The following is a 16,373-nucleotide window of genomic DNA, read 5'->3' as shown; positions in this document are numbered from 1 at the left end:
TAATCATCTCTAACTCCATCCAGATTGCTGCAAATGCCGTTATTTCATTCCTTTTTAGGGCTGAGTAGTATTGCATGGTGTATCTATAACACATTTTTTTCATCCACTTATTGGCTGATAGACATTTAACCCGGTTCCACATTTTTGCAACTGCAAATTGTGCTCTATAAATGTGTGTACAAGTGTCTTTTTCATATGACTTATTTTCCTCTAGGTAGATACCCAGGAGTGGGCTAATACAAATTTAAATAGAGATAATTATAAAATAATCACCAAGTGAAAATTACTATTTCTAGTAGTAAAACAAAATACATTTATTGAGTAAAATTTGAACATATTTCTGCTCATATAAAGAATATATAACTTCTGTATTTTGTATAAATGATATGCTTTATCTCACTAGACTCATCCTGTGGTTAATTTGTGGGGGAGGGCAGGAGAAAATAACATATCTTTAAATTTACCTTCTTGATTCACATTTTTCTTCAAGTTTCAATAGCTCTATTTTAGGAAAATGCCTCCAAGAAGATATTCAGATGCTTTGGGCTTTCTGTGGCCTCAAGGCAAAGTGAAAGTAAGTCTCAAGTCTCTTATTGTCTTCATGCAGTTCTCTAGACCTCTGCTTTCTCTGTGACAGAGGGTCTCTCTGGTCTGATCGCTGAGGCCATTGCATTGCTCTTCTCTGAGATGAAGCTTGTACTCTTGAATCAGAGTACAGTGGAATTCCCTGCCTCCTGTTGGCTTGGATAAGATCTTCAGATCTCTCTGAGTTTCAGCATCCTTCTTCTTCCACAGTGTGTCTGGAATTGTCACATGTGGTCTTTTTGGCAGGCTCATTTTGCCCCCTGGTGCAGTGGCCCCATGTTATGTATGTTAGTTTTCAACTCAGTTAAGTTGCTTCCTATTTACTTCTATGACACTTCCACATTGCATAGATTCATAGGTCTAGCAAGAGGTTTTTTATATAAACCAAGCTGCGAGAAACAGAAGAATGCTTACACACTAAGTCAGATAAACCAAATTTATTACTCACAGAGGAGCCGGAAGAATCACCAAAAGCCTAAGTTCTATGGCAAGCCTGACCCTTGAGGTCAGAAAAGTTGCCCAGGGTTGATGGAGTCTCCTATGCACATGCCCCACTGTGTACTGCAGCTGAGGAGCCCCTGAGTGCTCCGCCCTAGGTTTCACACCCCACGTGCTACTTGGCTCTCTGAGTTTAAGAGTTGTGGGAATATCCTGTTCTAGGAACAACAAGGACAGAGCCCAGACTGTCCCAGACAATTTCTCCTTATCTCAGGATATTGTCTTCTTGGAACATTCTAAAATTATTCTGAGAACCAGGAGGTACAGAAAGCTGAGTTTTGGTCAAGGCCATTCAGGTCTTGTCCTTCTGACCACATAAACAAAGTAGACTATAAAACAATAAGCATTAGCAGAAATAATCATATTGCATTATCATAGCCATTCTTTATTATGATAAAAAGAATTTATCCACCAAAAAGTTTTCTGAATTCTAAATCTGAATGAACCCAATAAAACAGAGATTTGGGCCTGTTGTTACAATTTAATAAAGGATTTACTAAACCAAAAAATTTACTTAAATACATAAACTCTGGAGGAGTATAAAAATCATAAAGATTCATTTTAATAAAGGCTGGCATGCAAGGTTATCAGACATGTGACAGAGTAATAGAAAATGTTGACAATGCTTAGGGCAAAGTGAATATGATTGATTTTCAAATGAACAAAGAAGATAGTCAACTCAATAGAAAAATGGGCCAAAAAATTCCAATACATTATTAACAATATGACAGATGCTAATGTACACAATAAAATGAGATCTGTATTTTCACCACTTGCTTAGAAAATATAAGAATCCTAGATAACATTGTGTGATGAGGATATGAGGAAAACAACCTTTATGGGCAATGGATGGGAAATTCAATGGTTTTAAACATTTCAGAAAATAACATGACAGGACCCATTTGAAAGTATGCATACTCTACAGCCTGTCTCAATGACGGGCACATATCCCTGATATAGTTTGTATGTGTGTCCCCTCCAAATCTCATGCTGAAATGTGATCCCCCATGTTGGAGGTGGGGCCCAGTGAAAGCTATTGGATCATGGGGTAGATCCCTTATAAATAGTTTAGCACAGGAATGTCCAACCTTTTGGCTTCCCTGGACCACAGTGGAAGAATAATTTTCTTGGGCCACACATAAAATACACTAAAAATAGCTGCTGAGCTAAACACATACACACACACATACACACACACACACACACACACAAGAAACCTCTTATGTTTTAACAAAGTTGACAAATTTGTTTTGGGCCACATTCAAAGCTGTTCTGACCTGCATTCAACCTGCAAGCTGCGGGTTGGACAAGCTTGGTTTAGCACCATCCCCTTGTGAGTGAGTTCTTCTCAGTGAGTTCATGAGAGATCTGATTGTTAAAAACAGTCTGGGACTGCCCCCTTCTCTCTCTTACTCCCTTTCTGACCACGTGACACACTGGCTCCCCTTCACCTTCTGCCATGATTGTAAGCTTCTTGAGGCCTCACCCGGAGCAGATGCCATTGCTTCCTGTGCAGCCTGCAGAAGCCTGAACCAAGATAAACCTCTTTTATAAAAAAAAAAAATAAATTATCCAGCGTCGTGTGTGTCTTCATAGCAATAGTAACGGACTAACATAGACCCTGAAAAATTGTGACACATGACCAAAAAGTGTTTTCATAAGGATACCATAAGGAAGTGAATATTTCAGTAGCAGGACATCAGTGTGAATTCTACCGCAAGACTCGATAGGGAAAATGTGGTTGGTTCATTTTGTCCAAAACTATGCAGCAGCTACAGGGGAGTAAACAACCAAAAATAACCTACAGCAGTGTGGGAATATATGGAGGATGCGATGCTCTGTGAAAAAAATAGAAATACAATTAGATTTATAGCACAATACTCTTTAAGAAAAATGTATACACTTGTGTATATACACATACACACACTCAGAAAACAACCTTCTTATCTTGTAAGAATTCTTTAAGAGTAAAGAACTTATATCAAACATGTTAGCATGCCTGTCTGTGACAAGGGATAAGGAATAAAATAATTGAATAAGTAAAACCAGAAAGAAACTTTCAGGAAACAATAATAATAATGTCTCATGAAGTAAAGAATATGATTAATTTTTTGCAACTGTGGTATAAAAACAGAGATTGTCAAAATCACATGTAACGAGCTTTAGCATAGAGCTTATTGTAGGGCAAAAATCAAATTTTAAAGACTTAGTTTGCATAGTTGGATGGAGGAATGGTCTCCTATGTGAAGTAGTAAGATACACGAAACAATCCCATGGGTGTATGGGAAGAAAATACTCAAAATGCTACTTATATTTATCTTTTACTCATTTTTCCAACAGTTTAGCATCTAAATGCTAGGGGAGGCCAGATGTGGTGACTCACACCTGTCATAGCAGTGCTTGAGGGTGGGGGGCAAGGCAGGAAGAACACTTGAGGCCAAGAGTTCTAGGCCAGCCTGGGCAACATAGTGGGTTTTTGTGTCCACAAGAAAAAATAAAAATTAGCCAAGCATGATGCTGCGCACCTGTAGTTCTATCTACTGGAGAGACTGAGGCAGGAGGATCACCTGAGGGAGGAGTTTGAGGCTGCAGTGAGCCATGATCACTCTACTGCACCATAGCCTGGGTGACAGAATGAGACCCTGTCTCTTAAGTGAAAATAAGTACGAGCTAGGAGACCACATGATCTTTCTAGTTTTCAGCCCCTATTGCAGTACCCTGTAGATTATTTTGCTTATTTCCAATGTTCCAGGTGTTTCTTCACATTGCAGGCTTGTCCTTCTACCTACTCAAGGCCCCAGATCCAGCAAATGTCCTCAGAGATGGGCTCCACTGCTAGTCTGTGATCACCTAGGAAGGGCTTGTTTTTGTCTCAAATTTAGTTCATTGTTACTTTACGCCCACAGTGTTTTGATGGCTTTAAACAACAAAAAAAATTTTTAAGTTCATCCAATGTCTTTTCATTATGGCAGGAGCAATTGCCTTTGGTAACTGTTTTTTAATTGGAAGAAGAATTTCTAATGTAGACGTTGTAATGAGGTTTTTGGTCTTTGGCCTTACTGGAGCAATTAAATTCAAGTCTATTTCCTATATTATGCATGTATTGAAGGATCAAATGAGAAAATATATGTAGAGTGCATAAAGTATCTAATGTACACTACTAATATACAGTTGTATTATGACTACAAACTGAAAACACATAATCAACCAGATTGCTTCCTGAGACCTAGAGCCAGGCTTTTCCAATGATACTTAACTGTCAAATAATTCTATTCAATTTTTCATGGGACTTAGGGTTTGGTCCATGAAGTGTTGCCATGGTATGCAAATCAATTATGTCAATAAGCATGCTAGTTTATTCAGCAAATATATTCTTGTAGCAATAGTTACTCAATGAAGAACTAATATATTTAATTTCCAGTAGAAGCTACTTCACTCATTGTGAACTGGTTACAAACTTTGAATGCTCTAGCTATTTTGAGGAGCATTAATAAGCATGACCCAAAGAAGATGATATATTCCCTAGACAGCAAGAACTCTTATTCCTCTTTATCTTTTTTTTGATAAACTCTACAGTCTCTTGGTAGTGAATCCAGATTCTGTGGGATGTACAAAACAATCCCCCATAAATTTAAATTTATGCCTATGATCATGTGTAATGAAATTAGCCCTCAAGAGCCAACTTGAGACCATGTTCAGAATGGAAGCTTCAGAAACCTATGGCACATGAATATAAGACCATTTTAGACACAGTCCCCAAATTACCTCTGAATTCGGTGGGAAAAAAGTGACAAGGAACAATATTTAGGGCATCTAGGATGGTGCTACCTTCTCATGCCTAACATAAGCAAATTAAAACCTCATACTAATGCTCTGAAGCCTAATAATAACTAGTAAGGTTCATGTCTGTCAAAAAGCCACTGCAGGCTACTGTTAAAACCAGCTACACAACCATCTGAAAGCCATTTGCCTCCCTCTAGTTAAAAACAGTCCCATGTCTACTGATGACATAGTTAAGGCTATATCAAGATCTATCTCTCAGCAGGGACATGTTCCCCAAATGCTAATGTTTGACCAACAAAAATTTTGCAGCCAGAGCTTGTGCAAGTATTGGTAGATAGAAAATACAAAATCAAACCGTTTCTCATGAATGATTAAACAATTAAAAAAATGAATGCAAGAAGCTTGTGTGCACGTGCATGGGTATATGCATGTGTGTGTATATTCAGCTTTGTTAAATTTATTTAACCTTATTAACTTTGTTTAAAATTTAATTTGAAAATTAGATTGGGGAGCAAAATATCATTCTTTCTGTCTCATCATAAAACTTTTGGCTCATGGGATTCTGACATTCTGTCATGCTTGGAAAAGTTGGATTTATGAAACCAGTAGCTGGACTGAGCCTGCCTATGCAGCTCTTACACAAGTGCTTCCTATTTTGTGCACAAGCAGCCTCAAGAGCCCAAAGATAGTGATTGAGAGAGACAGGCTCTGAAGCCTTTTTATTTCAACTTCTTGGAATCACCACCTTGCTAATGAACATCAAAATCTTCTGTGTCATTTTTCAGATTAATAACTTTTTACATAAAAAAATGAGTTGAGAAAATAACAAGCAAGAAACTCCCTGTCCCTTCTTCATCCTGAAAACAGGAGAATCAATGTCTTAACCCTGTTTTTGAGAGATGAATGGGTAGGTCAATATTGCTTGGCTATTTGTCCTTCCACTTGGGACAGATTACCGCTGCATTTTCCCCTCAATCTCTAGAATCATGGCTTATAGAAAACAATTATGTACTGAATTACTAATTGCATCAAAATGTGATTAGACTGATTATCAAAGGGCATGCCCAGATTTATCTATTATAAATAGTAATAAAAATATAAAAACCTAAAAACAATATTATAAGTAACAGAGAAAAGCTATGCACTGTTATGAAAGCCTTTCATATTTAGGGATATCAGGTGAGGCTTCCCTTGGTGGGGAAGATGAAGAGCAAACGAAAATAAGAGTAAGAGCTAATTATATAAATCTGGGATTGTAGAGGGAAAAGCATATGAATAAGAAGACCAAAGTCTAGAAGGCAAGAAAAAATATATCTGAATCATTTAGCTCAATAATGTTCATGCCATAAGATGGGGGAGAGAGAAAAGTAACAAATTTTGTACTGCTTGAACCCATTTTTGGACTCTTGATTGGACTCCTTGTACCAATGTGAAGTCTTTGGGAATTTTTAAGCCAAGCAATTTACAATGTAAATTGTATTTACATTTCAAGTAAGTCATTTTGGATATAGCACAGAAACATTTTTGGAGAGAGAATCAGGGAGAGCACTTCAGAGGTGCTCACTGTAGCCCAGGTGAGAGAGTGATGGCCTGGAATCCATGATGGCAATGAAGAGAGAAAGAGAAAAATTCATTCAGGAAATAGAGAGAAGGTAAAATCTGACAACACTTGGTGATTGAAAATGGAAATGTGAGGAAGAATGTCAAGAATTACACTGAGATGTCAGGTGTAGGTAGAGGTTGACATCACTTGCTGGAAAGAAAAAACACAAGAAGAATACCACTTTCAGTGAAAGAGACATCTGGGTTGCTTAAAGTATCATGAAATGGGACTTTTCCAGTTCCACGCAGGTAAGTTAGGAGGGCTCAACCTTGAGGCACAAAAGATGGTGATGGTGGTAACAGTGGCCTTGAGACCGGGACCTCTACCAGAGTCTAGAAAGATTAGTGTGATTTGGAGTAGCTCCAGACCGGAATATTTCAGTGAAAAACAAAACAAAACATTCACACTTATTCTTGGAATCTTGCTTTATTTGAAGGAGTAAATAATTGGGCCTTACAGCTGCAAGTTTTGGTAAGCCCTAAAATGAACAGAAAATTGTATAAAATGGAAGAAATTCACCAATTCTATTCACTAAACATTTAATGATTTTCTTCCAGGTTTAAGTATTATGATAGACATTGTACAGTAATTAATTTATTGACCATCTTCTCTGGTGTATGAATACACAAAGAGATATAACTTTAAAAGTATAGTATTGCTTTCAGCTTACACCAATCATTATCCATTATCCCAATTCATTAAATCAGATTGTTTCAGTGATAAGTTACATTTTGAAGTTAATGAAATACTTAAAAGGCTGAGATGTTGTAACTGCAGATGTAGTATGCAAAACACGTTTGATTCATGTTGTTCAACACAATTTCATCATAAAATCTGATCTACAAAACAACATTTTTACACATCTATTATTATTCTCTTGCTTTATGTACTTTATATCTATCATTTATCTCTATCAAATAAAGTTACATTTCTAGTTTTTTATTCCCAACCATAAATGACAGCATTAATTTTTACAAACATTAATGATGAACTATACTCACTCATAACTATTTATGTCTAAGTTTTCTTAGAGTTATTGAACAATTTCTGAGTAACTAATGGCTAGCCTTTTATTATTCTATGATGATAAATATTTTTACAGTATCCAGGCTTCAGACATGTTTTTGAAAACTTATTTCTCTATGGGTCAAAATTTAAATCAGTTGTTATACATGATCCACTCACAAATATATTCTCCAGGATGAGCTGTTAAAATGAAATACCAAAGTGGCTCTCCAAGACACCCATTTATAGTCTATACGTGCAGTGCAGGGTTACTGGACCAAGGCACAGTGTAATCAGGGAAATTTTATTTTCTGTTTTCTTTTTCCTAAGATGTTTCTTATTCCCAGTTATATAAAAATGCATATCACAGGCAAAGAAAAATTAACATGAATGGAAGTAAATATGAAGTATATTCACATTAATATCAGCTTTGCTTTATCTATTAAAGTATATAACAAGCTTGTGGTTTTCAGGACCTTGTAACTCCTGGTTCATTGGAAAGCACAGAAATTCTTCAGAGCCTCAAGAGTTGTGTTTAATGCGCTATTTAAATAGTCTCCAACCACTAATTAGATAGCTTAGCACTCAAATAGCCTTTGAAATCTCTGTAGACTCACCTCAATTGAGCAGTCCTGATAATTTACAGAAGTGTGTAGTGCACTAAGAGATCCCTGATGTATGATGTCTTTGCCTGTAGAGTGTTTTCTGTGTTTATCCACTGAAGTGTGTGTGTGGGTGTGTTTCTGTGTGTAGGTGGGTGAGTATGGGTGTGCACTGGTGTGTGTGTGTGTATGTGTTTATATTGTGGTGTGTGTCTGTTGGGGTGCTGCCATCAGGCATTTGGAAGAGTGAGAACCATAAACTTGTAAACATTCCTACATGCCTGCTTCATAAGAAGTGTATTGAACATGGCCAAAAATAATTAAACCAAGTAAACAAATTAGACATTAATTAAGTTTAATGCTGGGCAGGAAAGAAGTATTCAAGGCCAGGTAAAATGAAGACATATAACCAAATGAATGAAAATTTTAAATTGATTAGTAGAATGAGACAGGAATATTTTTTAAAGTTTATAATTTCTAATGAATATCAGTATACAAAACTAAGAATTATATGGCTGTCAATTGACTAAAAACTGTACTTGAGATTTGAGCTAGTGAAACAACCATATATGATCTTCTAATTCCACTTTTCTGTCTCAAGAAGAACTTGTTAAAATGATTTTTTTTTGAAATTTTACATCCTCATCTTGAAAGAGCTTCACAAAACTTACATGAGAATCTGGATTGTCATAAGAGGTCTGATTTTTTAATGGTATGTTTGTATTTCTATTATGTACATCAATGTCAAGCATTCATTTCCTGAGCTGTTCTCCAGAACACAATTTACCTTGTAATGAACACTCAATAAATGGTCGGTTGGATAATCAAATCAACACCTTAGTTCCATCAATTTTCATTTCATATAAAAATCACTGATCTTCTATACTCATCAATGAAACAGAGATATGAAGGAGGGAGAGCAGTTGAGACTGAGAGGATGACAAGCAGACCTCATTCTGCACTTCTGAATGCTTGGAAACACTTGCCATGCTCAAAAAATATTGGTATTTCCTAGGCAGCAAATGGGAGTTAAAGAAAGTCCATATTTCTGCATTACAATAACTTACACTATAATACAGAGACTACATACATTTCTAAGCTATTCAATTCATAGAAAATGTAGATAAATTTAGGTGAGCAAGATATAGGTGAAGGGTTGGTAATCAAGCTGAGTGTGATTGTGAGATTTAATCTAATATTATCTTATACAATTGTTGTGTAATTGTATCAGTTGACATATCTGTTGAAACAAAAGGTGGGAGAGTTTTGCATGAGCTTCTGAAATTTACTGGACGATGTTGGGAGAAAGGCTGGTCAATGTAGCTAGGCCAGATGTGTTTACTAATTGAGGCTTAAGAAAGTTAAGCCTCTAACCTCTTCCAGAGACTGGGAGATAGAGGCGCTAAATTGCATAACATTTATATTTAATATATATTTAATATATATAAAGTCTTAAAATGCCAATTTTAAGTCTTTTCATTTTCTTCTTAAAAACAGAGGTTTTATTGCGTTTGGTCAACAGTCAGTATTTCACATTATCTCATGCGCAGGGTCCCTGGGTGGGGTGCCCTGTGCAGTACTTGGCGGGGCGTGTGGCCAGGGGAGATACAGCAGTATACCTGGTCAGGCCCGGAAGGGGAGAAGGAGGGCTGCGGCTCCTTAAAACCTACTGAGGGGCTGGGCACGGTGGCTCACACCTGTCATCCCAACACTTTGGGAGGATGAAGCGGGCAGATCACATGAGGGCGAGTTCCAGACCAGCCTGGCCAACATGGTGAAATACTGTCTCTACTAAAAATACAAAAAATTAGTCAGGCGTGGTGGCACAGGCCTGTAGTCCTAGCTACTCTGGAGGCTGAGGCAGGAGGATCGCTTGAGCGTGGGAGGCCGGTACAGTGAGGCGAGATTAGGCCACTGTGCTTCAGCCTGAGCGACAGAGTGAGACTCCATCTCAAAAGAACAAAAACAAAAACAAACAAAAAAACCCTACTGAGGGCCACGGGGATAGGGGGGCTAGGATGGAGAGGAGTCAGGGTTAACACTAGCAACTCAGAACTCCACTACCCTGTACGGGCCTCAGTTTCCTCACCGGGCCCCAGCGTAGGTCTGAGGGTCTGAGGTCTGTTGGTCTGAGGGTCCTAGGGAAATCCAGCCACTCAGGATCCTGAGATATTTTAGCATAGTTGCCGGGCCCTGTCTCTCAGGGGACGGATTTCCCAGCACCCACTGTCCCCGCCCCGTTCCCCAGGAGGGAAAATTTTTTTTTTCTTTTGTTAATACTTCTTGAAACTTTTGCGGGTACAGAAACAACAAACTGATCGGCTGACAAAGGGGGAAGAGGAGGGGCAACCGGAAACCTTCGGGGACCGGTTCCCTCCATGCCCAGGTCTCGTCTCCCCAGCACAGCTCGGCCCACAGCCTGGACGTGCCAGCGGGGACCCTCACCCTAGGCGCATCGGGATAGGGCCTTGATCTCTTCCCCCACAGCCCGGTGGCTCAGTCCTGCGAAGGAACGAAAGCAAGAGGGAAAAAAGCCCTGCTGCCTGATCCCACGCTGCTACTCACAGACCCTCGGTTGACTGGCAGCACTGAACAGGTTTTAAAAAAAAAGATGAAAACACAGAAAAACCCAAACACCCAGACGGGGGAGACCATGTGGGGAGAGAGCGTGCTGGGAGCCTCAGTAGCCGGTCTCCTCTTGGTAGTAAGGGAGATATTGAGGGGCCTCCCCTGGCCCCGGGCAGTCGCCGGCGCCCGAGGGAGCCCCGTGGGCCACTGCTCTCCCAGGCAGTACTTGGGGTCGTGTATCTGTCGGCCCAGGCTGAAGACCTGGCCGCTCTGGTTGGCACCCAGCGTGTAGCCCATCTTCAGGGACATGGAAGAGTTGTCATACTTGTGATTCCCAGCTTTGTGTCTTAGATGTGCCTCTGGGTCCCGGGAGCCGCTATGCCCACCTGGCTGGCGCACTTGCTTGTACCCATCTGGAGGCTGATGGTCGAGTGGTCCGCGGGGGGCAGGAAGTGGTTCTTGGGGTAGTAGAGATGCCTCCTCGTGCTCTGCCGTACACAGTCATGCCTGACTGGCTGGCGCATTTGTTGGTAATCTGCAGCCCGATGACGCACTGGCCAGCCTTCATGGTGGCGTCGTCGAAGTTCCGCTCCTGCTTCCCCAGGTACTCCTCACTTACGTCCACCCCGTTCTGCAGCCCCTTAGTCTTGGCCTTCCCTGCCAGGGCGAGAAGAGACACCTGCACCTGCCTCACGTTCCCACTCTCAAACAGGTCGTGGCCTCAAATAGGTCCACAGGATTCATGCTGCAGCTGACCATGGCCTTGAGGAGGTTGGAGAGGTTTTCTAGCTGGTACCAGTTCTACAAGGAAGCGGTTGATCTCGGGGACTGAGCCTGGCTGCAGTTTGTTCATGAGTGTGCGTAAAATAATCCCGTACTTCAGGCCCTTCTGGAAGTCGGGCCGATGGAGACGCCGGTGAGTCCCTAGATCCAGCTGCGGAGATCTACCTCCTTCTGGGAGTCATATTTGGACAGGAGCCGGTTCTGGACGACCGCCAAGAGCCTGTAGGAGGGGCCCTTGTTGAACTGCGTGGAGCTTACGGCTGGCTGGCGCCCCGATGGGATGGGACCGAACGGGACCGGGGACTAAGTCTTTTTTCTAGTTTGCAATATTTTGTTTTCACTACACCATTGTTTTTACTACATATCTTTTGTGTATTTAAAAAATGTATGAAAAACGTTAGACCATCTCCCTTTTTTCCACCTTCCCTTTTACCCTTTACTGCCGTTTACATCCACACATCCACACACACACATGCACACACACATACTGGCCAAAATTAATTTAGATGTATGAATGGGTTATTTGAAGCAAAAAGTCAATCTATATTAGTAAAACTGTCATGCCAGTAGGAATTATAGTTATAATTCTTTTAAGAAGAAAGAACTTCCAGCCAGGCGTGGTGGCTCACGCCTATAATCCCAGCACTTTTGGAGGCCTAGGTGGGCTGCTCACGAGGTCAGGAGTTCAAGACCAGCCTGGCCAAGGTGCTGAAATTTCGTCTCTACTAAAAATACAAAAAATTAGCTGGGCATGGTGGCATGCACCTGTAATCCCAGCTATTCAGGAGGCTGAAGCAGAGAATTCCTTAAACCCAGGAGACCGAGGCTGCAGTGAGCCGAGATCGCGCCACTGCACTCCAGCCTGGGTGACAAAGCAAGACTCCGTCTCAAAAAAAAAAAAAAAAAAGAAAAAAAAGAAAAAAAACCGCCTGTAATCCCAGCACTTTGGGAGGCTGAGGCAGGCGGATCACGAGGTCAGGAGATCAAGACCATCCTGGCTAACACGGTGAAACCCCGTCTCTACTAAAAATACAAAAAAAAAAAAAAAAAAAAAAAAAAAAAAAATTAGCCGGGCGTAGTGGCGGGGGCCTGTAGTCCCAGCTACTCGGGAAGCTGAGGCAGGAGAATGGGGTGAATCCGGGAGGCGGAGCTTGCAGTGAGCTGAGATAGCGCCACTGCAGTACGGCCTGGGTGACAGAGAGAGACTCTGTCTCAAAAAAAAAAAGAAAGAAAAAAGAAAGAGCTTCCTTAATTTTTTTAAGAGACTCTTCTGTATACATTTTATAATTTTGTGGCCACTGAAACAGATATGTTAAATCACAGACACAGTGAATATAATAAGTGGTAGTTTAAAATGTTGAATTTTGACCGGGTGCAGTGATTCACGCCTATACTCCCAGCACTTTGGGAGGCCGATGTTGGTGGATCACTTGAGGTTGGGAGTTCGAGACCAGCCTGGTCAACATGGTGAAACCCCTTCTCTATTAAAAATACAAAAATTAGCCAGGCATGCTGGCACAAATCTGTAATCCCAGCTACTCAGGCGGCTGAGGCAGGAGAATGACTTGAACGCTGGAGGCGGAGGTTGCAGTGAGCCGAGATCGTAGCACTGCACTCCAGCCTGGACAACAGAGCGGGACTCCATCTCAAAAATAAAATAAAATGTTGAATTTTTACAAGTCATTTTTCCTATTTTAATTTTTTAATGCAACCACAGCCTCTAACAAAACAGCCTCCTTAAACTAATTCGCTGATAATGAATTCTTAAGTAAAAGGGGAATTCCACAGAAATATTAAATGTAAAATATTTCTATTTAATATTTAATATAAATATTAATTATATTAAATATAAAATTATATTAAATATAAAAGAGCCTGAAAAACAGATGTGTTCTGTAAAATTGAATTACTTTCTATCCAGTTCCACTGGCTCGCAGTGTTTTATCTTTATATTAAAATATATATAAATGATTGATTGATGAATTTTTTTCTTTTAGACACTACTGCTGAATCCATGGAGAGAAAAAGGGTAAATTTCCAGAACTATGGTCCCTGTGCTCCAGTTCGCCAGGTGGGCGGGGCGGAGACCGAGACCGAGGAACACTGCTGGGGCGATGCGGCGCTACCCGCACGTGGTGGCGCTGTGTCTGGCCTGCGGCTTCTGCTCGCTCCTTTATGCCTTCAGCCAGCTCGCCATGTCCCTGGAGGAAGCAGCAGGCGGTGGTGGCGGGAAGCCGCAGGCCTCAGTGGCTTCCTGGCTGGCAGGAGGCGGATGTGGTGCCGTGAGAGGCGCGGGCAGCGCTGGTCCCGCTGCGCATCCTGGTGGGTGGGACAGGTGTAGTCTGAAAATACAGCCTGTTGAGAAAATGCATCTGGCTGTAGTTGCCTGTGGTGAAAGACTGGAAGAAACTATGACTATGTTGAAGTCAGCTGTCATTTTCGGGATCAAAGCTCTTCAATTCCAGGTTTTTGCTGAAGATCAGCTACATCATAGCTTTAAAGGAAGGCTAGACAGGGGTCATTTCTCCAAATATTTAATTATACAATATACCCCATGACCTTTCCAAGTGAGAATGCAGCAGTGGAAAATCTCTTTAAACCGTGTGGCTCGCAGAGATTGTTCTTGCTGTTATTCCTGAAAGAAGTTGACTCCCACACTGATAGCCTTTTTTACGACAAGTTGATCATATTTGTTCTTTACTAAAGAAATTTAATTCCACATAAATTGCTGCTGTGGCCTCAGAACACAGGGAACCTCAAATAAGATGGTATAGTTGCTTCGCTAGGCAACCATACTGTGGAAAAACTGGAGTAAACCCTGGAGTTACGTTGAGGAATATGACTCGAATGAGAAGGAAGTATTTCAAGAATGATATGACAACTGTGTGACTACAATGAGGAGATATACTTATGACATGGCTTAAAAAATACGAACTAAACATCACATGGGCGATATCATGTTTGGATATCATGTTTTTTCGTCATCCAGAAAGCATTTTTGTCTTTCTGTATCAATGGAATTATTGTCCAGATCATTGTCTATATGGAAGCAGTTGCCAAGAAGCAGAAGAAGGAATCTTTATTTTTCATGGGAACAGAGGTGTTTACCATGATGATAAGCAACCACCATTTAGAGCTGTTTATGAAGCACTGAGAAATTGTTCTTTTAAGATTTCATTCCCTAATAAAACCTTTAGAACTGGAACTACAAAAAACAGTGCATACATACCGTGGAAAAATTTACAAAATATTTATCAAACAACTAGCAAAAAGCGTAAGAGATCGTTATGCCAGATCACCAAAGGAAAGGTGATTCTTGGTGCCTGCTACATCAAATGGATGAAAACAACAAAGCATTGGAGGATAAGTGTGAAGGAATCGTCTTGGGTGAAGTATTAAGGAAGGAATTACTCATCTCCAGAATATTTTTTTTTTCCTAAAGAGGTTAAATGAACAGTATTTTCAGGTAATGAAGAGTAAGTTAAAATCTTGGGCTCCAACAAAGAAACATTTTTGGCCTCTGATGTTTTGTAATGTTACTATCATTCTAGTATTGATGAAAATATTATTGAATGGTTTTAGCCTACAAACTTCTGTTGACTCATACTCTCAAGTAAGAGTGCTGGGGCTGTGAAGATGAAGATAATGTACCTGAAGCACAGTGCAAACACTCAGACTGTTAGTAGAGTGATAATTTTATGTCAGCACTAACCTCACTTTAAATGTGTGAGAAAAAAGTTTGTTTACAGGAGCAGAAACAGTTCTGTTTCTAAAGAAATGTAACTGATGTAACCATGGATGATCTATGTCTGCCTTTCTACATTTCATCTCTGTTTTAAAATATTTTTATGACAATCATGTTTAAAATTGTTTTTAGATTATAAGTAAGCTGCATGTTAAAAATTGAGCTGTATAAGAAAGAGGAAATATAGTGAAAACTTTGGGGTTTTAATCTGTGCACGTGTGAGAGAGTGAGAAATGAAGTGTTTTCATTGTGTATGCATTAAACTGTCTTGCCAAAACTCAGATCTAAGATTGTTAAGCAGATATTTGTGACTTTTTAAAATCATTTTAAATGAAAAATTTCAGCTTTACTGGGCATTCTGGAAGCAAAATATATTATGCTGATGATAAAGTGAGAACCTTAACAGTACACTCATTTGATGGTGGAAAATGTGATGGACCAAAATGCAGAAGCTATATATGTCCCGTGAGTAGTAATTTTAGTTACGATGGAGTAGAAAAATGTGGTGCATTTAAACTTTTCTTCTACCTCATAATGGCTTTGCAAGATACTTTTAAAGAAGCAAACTTCTAGAGCCTTACTTTAAGAAAGTTAAACAACTTTGGTGAATGATTTGGATTAAGATTGTTAACATCCAGCTATAGAAAATGTGGTTTTAATTGGGTTGATATGAGTGAGTATCTTCCTTTTTTGAATATCACTTAAAACAGTTAATTTTTTAAGTCTTGAAGATGAGAAGAATATTACTTATCTAATATAACTATGTTAATAGTTATCTAATTTATAGTTATCTAATATAACTGTAAATTCTGAATACTTAGTATGGACTGTGCTGGGGCAGATATCTTCAACTGCTATATGATTATCTTCTTTTTCTTCCTGATATTTTAATGCTCAAGTAGAAAATGGAAAATCATGAAGGGAAAATATCACCTGTGAAAATCTTGGCAGTTAGCTTTGTGAAGACACCGTGGCCTCTGTGGAGACATGGGATATGCAGAAAGAGATGGTGAGTACAGTTGTTCTGTCTTCTGCAGTTCAGTCAGGGACACATCGAGAGAGGAAAGTTTAAGCAAGGTACATTAGAAGTTGATAAGCAGCCCAGCATTCTTAGAACAGATGGGTTTAGAGAATACAAATTGTAGTTCCTTGGCAGAATGCCATAGTGGATATGAGAAACTGTGAACTGTGTTGAAATTGA

The 16,373-nt window shown here is 39.8% G+C and overlaps 2 pseudogenes; one reads left to right on the top strand and one right to left on the bottom strand.

Annotated features, from left to right (window-relative positions):
* Positions 1–10,756: 10,756 nt before the first annotated feature.
* LOC129030760 (calponin-2-like) lies at positions 10,757–13,443 on the bottom strand (annotated as a pseudogene).
* Positions 13,444–13,450: 7 nt separating this feature from the next.
* On the top strand, positions 13,451–14,980 carry LOC129030544 (glucoside xylosyltransferase 1-like; annotated as a pseudogene).
* The last annotated feature ends 1,393 nt before the right edge of the window (positions 14,981–16,373 follow it).

The sequence above is a fragment of the Pongo pygmaeus genome, chromosome 12 (genome assembly GCF_028885625.2).
Source record: "Pongo pygmaeus isolate AG05252 chromosome 12, NHGRI_mPonPyg2-v2.0_pri, whole genome shotgun sequence".
In the NCBI taxonomy this organism is placed as follows: Eukaryota; Metazoa; Chordata; class Mammalia; order Primates; family Hominidae; genus Pongo; species Pongo pygmaeus.
Note: the sequence above shows the minus strand (reverse complement) of the source record. Positions and strands in the feature narration are given on the sequence as shown.